Below are 8415 nucleotides of genomic sequence, written 5' to 3'. Positions count from 1 at the left end.
GAGGATACAATGTGGCCTAGGAAGGAAACTTCATTTAGCCAAAAATCACACTTGCTTAGCTTACCATACAACTGCTTGTCCCTCAAAATCTGTAATACAATTCTAAGGTGCTGAGCATGTTCTTCTCTTGTCTTAGAATAGACCAATATGTCATCAATGAAAACAACTATAAACTGATCCAAATAAGGTCTAAAATTTTAATTCATTAAGTCCATGAGGTAGTTGGGGCATTGGTTAGCCCAAATGGCATCACTAGAAATTCATAGTGGCCATATCTGGTTCTGAATGTAGTCTTAGGAACATCAGGTTCCTTAACCTTCAACTAGTAATACTCGGATCTCAAATCAATTTTGGAGAATACCCTAGCCCCTTTTAACTGATCAAACAAATCATCAATATGTGGTAAAGGATAATTATTCTTGACTATCACCTTATTCAACTGCCTGTAGTCAATGCACAGCCTAAGGGTGCCATATTTCTTTTCGACAAATAGTATTGGCGCTCCCTAAGGTGACACACTGGGGTGTATGAACCCCTTGTCAAGTAAGTCTTGTAGCTACAATTTCAACTCCTTCAACTCAGTGGGAGCCATTTTATAGGGTGCTATCAGTATTAGTGCAGTACTAGGGAGCACATCAATTGAGAAATCTACCTCCCTATCTAGTGGTAGCCCAGGTAATTCTTTAGAAAATATATCCTGAAATTCATTGACTATAGGAATATCCTGAATATTCAAACCTTCTTTTCTAGTGTGTATGACATGTGTTAAAAATGCCTCACACCTTTTTCTAATTAGTTTCTTGGCTATAATAGTCGAAATCACATTTAACAATAAATTTTGTCTCTCACCATATGCAACCACATTTGAATTATCAGAAGCTTTCAACATAACCCTTTTTAATTTGCAATTAACCATAACCTAATGTTTAGCTAATCAATCCATACCCAAGATAATATCAAATTCATGGAAAGACAATTCTATCAAGTCAGAAGAAAATTCCCTATCATGCACTCAAACTGGGTAGTCTCTATACACCTTGTTTGCAGTCATACTATGTCTTATAGGATTAGTTACCAATATATCATGTGATAATAATTCAGCATGTAAACCCTTCTCACTTGGTGTAGTGGTACAGGTATAAGAATGTGTGGATCCCGGATCAATCAATGCATGCACATTAGCATCAAATAATAGAAAGTTACCAACTATAACATCAGGAGCATCTTGATCCTCTCTAGCTTTCATTGCATATGCTTTAGCTGGGGCTCTATTTTCCTATAGTCTATTAACTGTCTCTAATACCCCTCTTTGACTGGTCCGAACTAGCTCTGATTTGCCTAGCTTCCTGCCTCTCTGAGTACCGGGTGTAGATGTCTGTATCTGAGTTCGTGGTGCATTAGTACCCTTCAATTAAGGATAATCTTTTTTAAAATGATCGATGGCCCCACATTTGAAGTAGGCCCTAGACATTTTCCTGCAAGTGCTTAGGTGGAAATGGCCATAATGCTCACACTGTACTAATGCTGATCTCCTAAAGGAAGCAGCTGGTGAACTAGCAGTGGAACCCTATTATTGTGGGCCATGCCTAAATGGGGTCCCCTGCTTAGTACTGTGAGCTGCTATTTGACTCTGAGGTCCCTTTATCTTCTTATTAATAGAGGAGATATTGCTCATTTGTCCCCTCTTTTGAACTCTATTCTTTATACTTTGTTCTTCTGCCTTAACTCTTTCAATATTTAAGGCACCTAACACCAATCTAGAAAAGTCGTCTATCTGCATCCTAGTGAGCTGGAGTCTGAGGTAATCATTCAAGACATCCTCAAACCTCTTACATCTAATCTCCTCAGTGACAACTATCTCTCTAGCATATCTACTAAGTTTGATAAATTCTCTCTTATACTCAATGACTAATAATTGTCTTTACTTCAATTGAATAAACTCCCTCCTCTTACTTTCAAAATATTATCGATTGATGTACTTCTTTCTGAAATCAATTAAGAAAAGATCCCAGGTAACGTCTATTAGTAGTATGCCCTAGAGCATAACATTTAGTATGTATCTTGTACATATTTTATTAATAAAAGGCAATTTCACTTTTCCATTTACATAATGTGTTTATGTGTAATGGAAAAGGTCCATTGATATTTTGTAAGAAATTCTATTCTTAAGTTGTTAAGAATATGAGTGACAGTATTTCTAGCACAAAGTATCACAAATTGGATCACAATCGAGGATACTTCACATAGGACATGACTTATCTAGAAAGATTGTAATCATGTTTGTTCCCAAGGTATTTATATGAGATATAAATAAGATGGAATGGTGAGTCTCATGCCATATAACAAACATGAAAGGTACTTATACATGATAAGTAGGCCAAACCAGTGACGCATATGACAAGCACATGGAGTTTACTCTTGTCAATGCACTGTCATATATCATATCAGTGCATATAATCTTTAGACCTAAGATAACACAGTTATCTTTTATATAGGTGGTTTGAGTTTGATATTGCTTTCATACTTATACTGTGTATGGGTATATGGGCATGTGTTAGCTCCTACTAGTTATATATGGAGATAGGTGTTGATAAAGATTGAATCTGTTACCCTAAGTAAATAGGGATAAAATCCTATGTTTATTTAACTATTCTTGATGTTTCAAGTTCCTGGCCAGGACAGACAGATTTAGTCAGAAAAGAGTTTCTGACAAGAAAATCTAATTAATCAAGAACTGGAATTAAAAGAGAACATAATATTCATAGCAAATGGGGTTTGACATAAACCATGACTCCAGCTCGAATTGGGATTTTGTAATAGAGAGATTCTAGTGCATGGTAACTTATGATTAAAGGTCCATTTAAGGTATTCCTTGTTACTGATTGGGTGGGCATGGTAGGCTATGCTAGGTGTCAACCATGGTCTATGAAATGCCTAAAATGATTTAGAGAAATCATTTATGGTAAGAAAGAGTTATGATGATATTAAGAGTTAATATCATATCTCATTGCCAATTAGTGATGAGCCTAGTGAGTCACACGCATACACAAGATAATCAGCAAGTAAAATGTGATTTAATTGATTAATTGAAGAGTTTAATTAATTAATTAAATAGGTTTGGTTTGCAATAAGATTGCAAAATCCCTAGCATGACTTAAAACCAAATCTAGGTTATTGGATGTATAGTATAAGTTAAATTTGTATTTAAAATATTTAAATATGAATTTAATTGTGAGAGATTAATTAATGGAGATTAATTAATTAATTTATATTTGATATAAATTGATTAGAAGAGAAGAAATAATGATTTCGGGTAGAGAACTCAAAAATTACAACATAAGGGTAATTTGGTCATTTCACATGGTCACATGTGGCACCATGAGATGGTGACACATGGCATCATATAAACTTGCCATTTGTCTTCCTATCATGTAAGATGATCAAAGTCAAGATAAAGTCTAGCTTTGACACTTGGCTTAATGTGATTAAGTCAATTAAAAATAAGATGCAATGAGATGGTGACATGTGGCATAGGGTTTAAGTGACTTAATGACCTAATTATATAAAAGGGAAAAGAATGAAAAATAAAACATAACGCTCCTCTCCTTAAAAGTGGTGGTAGCCAACATTCTCTATATCCTCTTCTTATTTTCTCATCAATTCAATGAGAATTGCCCAAATTTTTTTGAATTAAAATTGCTAGAAATAGTTTTTAGTATTCTATACATACATACTACCTCTTTAAAGGCAAAAACACAATTTATAATTAGTTGGAAAAGGCTTGAGAAGCAAATTGGGGCTGCCCATTGGTGATCTTAGTGTGGACAAGCTAGAGGGACAACACTTGGGGTCCTAAGTGCTACCTAAAGGTGCCAATCACATCCATAGTGCATCAAAGAGGTTAGTGCTCTAACTCCTCTTTTAAACTAGGGCCTAAATGAATTAATTTGTTAATTCACAATCTTGAATGGCAAACATAGATCCTAATACATATTAAAAGTGTTTTAATATGGAATTGAGTATTGAAATTAATTAAGCACAAAAGAGATGTGGCATAATGCATGTAACCCTAGAAAATTTTTTTCAAAATTCAATGCTCTAATGAACAAATCACTATGCTTCCGCTCCTTTAATTGGTATCAGAGCCACTATATTTTCCATTTAGATTGATTATTGAGATTTATTTGTGTGAATTGAATTGATCTAAAGCTGTTTGGATTAACCAATGGTGGTGGCTTTCATGTTCAAGTCCTCATGTGTGGCGGCTTGCATGGTTGCGAACACCAACCATGCGCATGGTTTGGGTTTGATGTATGGGCTTGGTATTTAAGGCCCATAATTAGACCCATACTTAATTAAATTGTTTAATTAAGAATTTTAATCATACAATTAAATTTTGATTCAATTGTTTGAATGAGATTCAAATCTGAATTTTTAAATTTGTTTGAATAGGATTCAAATCTGAATTTTTAAATTTGTTTGAATGAGATTCAAATCTGAATTTTTAAATTTGTTTTAATGAGATTCAAATCTGAATTTTTAAATTTGTTTTAATGAGATTCAAATCTGAATTTTTTAGTTGAATATAAGATATTCAATTTAATTTTAGTATGTATGTTTTATTTAATTGTTAAATAGTAATATGCATGATGGATGATCATGGACAATAAAATACCAATGTGATTGGATTTATTTCTTTTATTTTTCTTTTGGTTGTAAAATAATTAATTTTATTTTTGGTGGCATGTATTATAAGTATTGTAATAATTTGGGTTGTAATTTCATTTATTTGAGGACTTTAAAGTCCATATTTTTATAAATTTGCCTTGGTATGCCAAGGATTACAATGTAATTGGATTGCAAGAAGATCAAGGAGGTCAAGAATATTGGTGGGACTAATGGGAGGAAATCAATATCAAGTGTTAATTATGTACTCCTTCAGTAACTCTTGTAAAATGAATGAATGAAATACACTTAGGAATGCCCTGATTCAATTCTTAGTGGCTCAGAATTGAATCCCTTAGAAAGTCCATGATCATATCATATTTATTGTTTATCCATGTATGCATGAGATGTATGAGAATGTGTGCAAGTATATGATATATGCATGCTAATTGGATAATGTGCAAAGTGAGACCATAATAGTAATTAAGCCGACCATTAAATCTTCCAAACAAATGATTAAGTTGGAAATGGTATAATTAATGCAATTATATCATCGGCCTTCCATTGAGGCAATTATTTTATAAAATTTTAAATACTTGCATGTGATGTATTTAATTTAAGAGATTTTCTTAAGAATAATTGTTAAGCATAAGATGTTGTAAATATGTAAATAAGTTGATGGCCAACAATGGATGCGCCTGAGGACATTACATTTATTTGCATTTTTACTGGCTTAATGAGATCAACTTAACTAATGCAAGATAAATCAATAATGGATGTGCTTGAGATTTTGAGCATTAGGGGCTAGATAATTAATTGAACCTCACATGAGATGTGATGAGCAAGGAGTTACTTACTTATAGTTTATTGTAATTCCAATAATGGATGTGCTGAGGATGATCAATAAGACTATAAGAATTCAATCACCCACTAGAAATCCATCCAACTAGGATTTTCATTTCCTACTTTGGAAGTGTAGGATTCACCAAGTTAGTGGGAGGACCAATTTGATTAAAAGACCATAATCATTTTGGTTAATAGTTGATACATTTACTAATTAATCTAGTTATTTTCTGCAGTTATTCTTCTGATAATAATGAGCACACAACAACCACCACCATCCAATATCCTTGCGAGCATACTTGATCACAATAGGTTGACGGGACCTAATCTTTCTAATTGGCTAAGAAATTAAAAACTTGTCCTGAACCTAGAATTTATTGGATATGTTCTATACTTAAATGTTCCTAGTCTCTTACCTCCAGATGCCACTCAAGAGGAACATGACACTTTGGACAAGTGGAAGGAGCACGATATGAGAGCCAAGTGTTACATGCTTGCTTCTATGAGTAATGAGTTACAGAAGCAGCATGAAAATATGCAAAGTGCTAGTGAGATCCTCCTTCACCTACCAGAGTTGTATGGTGAGCATAGTAGGAATGCTAGGTATGAGATATCTAGGTAGCTATTTTGAATGAGGATGTCTGAGGGACAGAATGATGGGGATCATGTCCATAAGATGATTCGGCTTATAGAGCAGCTGGAACATCTTGACTTTAATATGGATTTCCAACTACAGACGGATTTGATCCTTCAGTCCCTACCTATGTCATTTGGGAATTTTGTGACAAATTTCCATATGACTAAGAGGAAATACACCTTAGCTGGTTTACTTAACATTTTGATTATTGCCCAAAAGAATATGCTGGGTAATAAAGGAAAAGAGGTAGCTTTGATTGCATCTTCTTCTGCTGGAAAGTCCAAAAAGAAGAAGGGAAATAAGAATAAGAAACCTTAAGTTCCAGGACCTTTCAAGAAGATTGCCAAACAAAAAGGGAAGACCAAAGCTAATGGAGGCAAAGGAAAGTGTTTCCACTGCCAGAAGGATGGGCAATAGAAAAGGAACTGCCCAGAGTATCTTGCTTCTTTGAAGGATAAAAAGGATACACCTTCAAAAGGTATGTATATATCTTGTTATTTAGATGCTGATGATGCTCATAGTTCATCTATAGCTTGGGTTTTAGATATTGGTGCCAGTTCGCACATTTCTTATGATATGCAAAAACTAGCAAATAGTAGCAGCTTGCGTTCTCGAGATGTTAGAGTCCGGATTGGCAATGGCTCAACTGTTGAAGCTTTAGCCATAGGATCTAAATCTTTTTACATGTGTGGACATGTTTTGTGTTTGAATAATATTTTGTATGTGCCTGATGCTTTTAAGAACACCATTTCTATATCTAGTTTGACTAGAAATGGTTATGAATTTCAGTTCACAGATGATGTTTGCAATATTTATTTTGGAAATAAATATGTTGGCTCAGGTTATATGTATGATGGTCTTTATTATTTGGATAATAATGATAAACACAAATTCAATGCAAGCAATCTAAAAGAATGCAATGTCATGATGAAAATCAACTCAAGTTCAAAATATCTTGAGCACTTAAGATTAGGTCATGTTGCAAGAGATAGGATTGCAAAACTAGAGAAAATGGGGATTTTATCCTCATTAGGTTCTGAACCTATTTCATCTTGTGAATCCTGCCTTCAGGGCAAAATGACTAGATCACCCTTTGTTGAACAAGCATGGCATTATTTGATGAATACTTGAAAGAGCATGGCATTTTTTCCCAGTGATTCCTTCAGGAACGCCACAGTTGAATGGTGTATTTGAAAGGAGAAATCGTACCCTATTAGATATGGTACGTAGTATGATGAGCTATGCTGATATGGCAATCTTCTGTTTGGGGATTTGCATTAGAATCAGATTTGCATATTCTGAATAGGATTCCATCAAAATCAGTTTCTTTCGCACCTTATGAGATATGGCATGGAAGAAAACCAAGTCTTAAGCATGTAAAGATTTAGGGTTGTCCAACTTATATCAAAAAGTTGAACACTAATAAATTGGAAACCAAATCATAAAAAGGTCAATTTGTTGGATATCCAAAAGAAAGTTTTGGATATTATTTTTATTTGTCTACGTCACAAAAGGTTGTGGTAAGCAGAGATGCCACATTTCTTGAACAACAATTTATTTAAGAAGGGAGCAAAGGGAGGCAATTAGTGTTAGAATTGGAGAATTCTGACCAACCAACAAATCAAATGGAAATAGATCCATCCGGTCAACTTACACCTATTGATGAAACATCTACAGTAATTTTTTGCAGATCAACTAGGATATCTCACCCACCAGTGAGATATGGTTTTCTTCATGAAGATGAATAAGAGTTGTTTACTCATGAAGAAGTAGATCATGGAGATGATCCACTTACCTATGAAGAAGCTATATCAGATATAGACTCTTCAAAATGGATTGAAGCTATGAAATTCGAAATTGATTCCATGTATAAGAATCAAGTTTGGGTTCTTGTTGACCCACGTGTATTGTACCTATAGGGAATAAATGAGTTTTCAAGAAGAAAATTGGTTCTGATCGAATGGTAGAGGCCTATAAAACAAGGCTAGTAGCGAAAGGGTTTCGCCAAAGGCAAGGAAACTACTATGAGGATACTTTCTCGCCTGTTGCCATGCTTAAATCAATTAGGATTCTATTAGGAATAGTTGCATACTATGATTATGAGATTTGCCAAATGGATGTCAAAACAACTTTTCTCAATAGATACATTGAAGAAAATGTAACACCCCTCACCCGACTACAGTGTAGCCGAGCAAAACATCTTACACTCGATGCCAGAGCACACTATCTTATCTTACTTTATTCTTTTAATAATTTATTTCCGTTATATT

The sequence above is a fragment of the Hevea brasiliensis genome, chromosome 5, assembly GCF_030052815.1.
Source record: "Hevea brasiliensis isolate MT/VB/25A 57/8 chromosome 5, ASM3005281v1, whole genome shotgun sequence".
In the NCBI taxonomy this organism is placed as follows: Eukaryota; Viridiplantae; Streptophyta; class Magnoliopsida; order Malpighiales; family Euphorbiaceae; genus Hevea; species Hevea brasiliensis.
The sequence above is the reverse complement of the archived record's forward strand: the minus strand, read 5'-3'. Positions refer to the sequence as shown.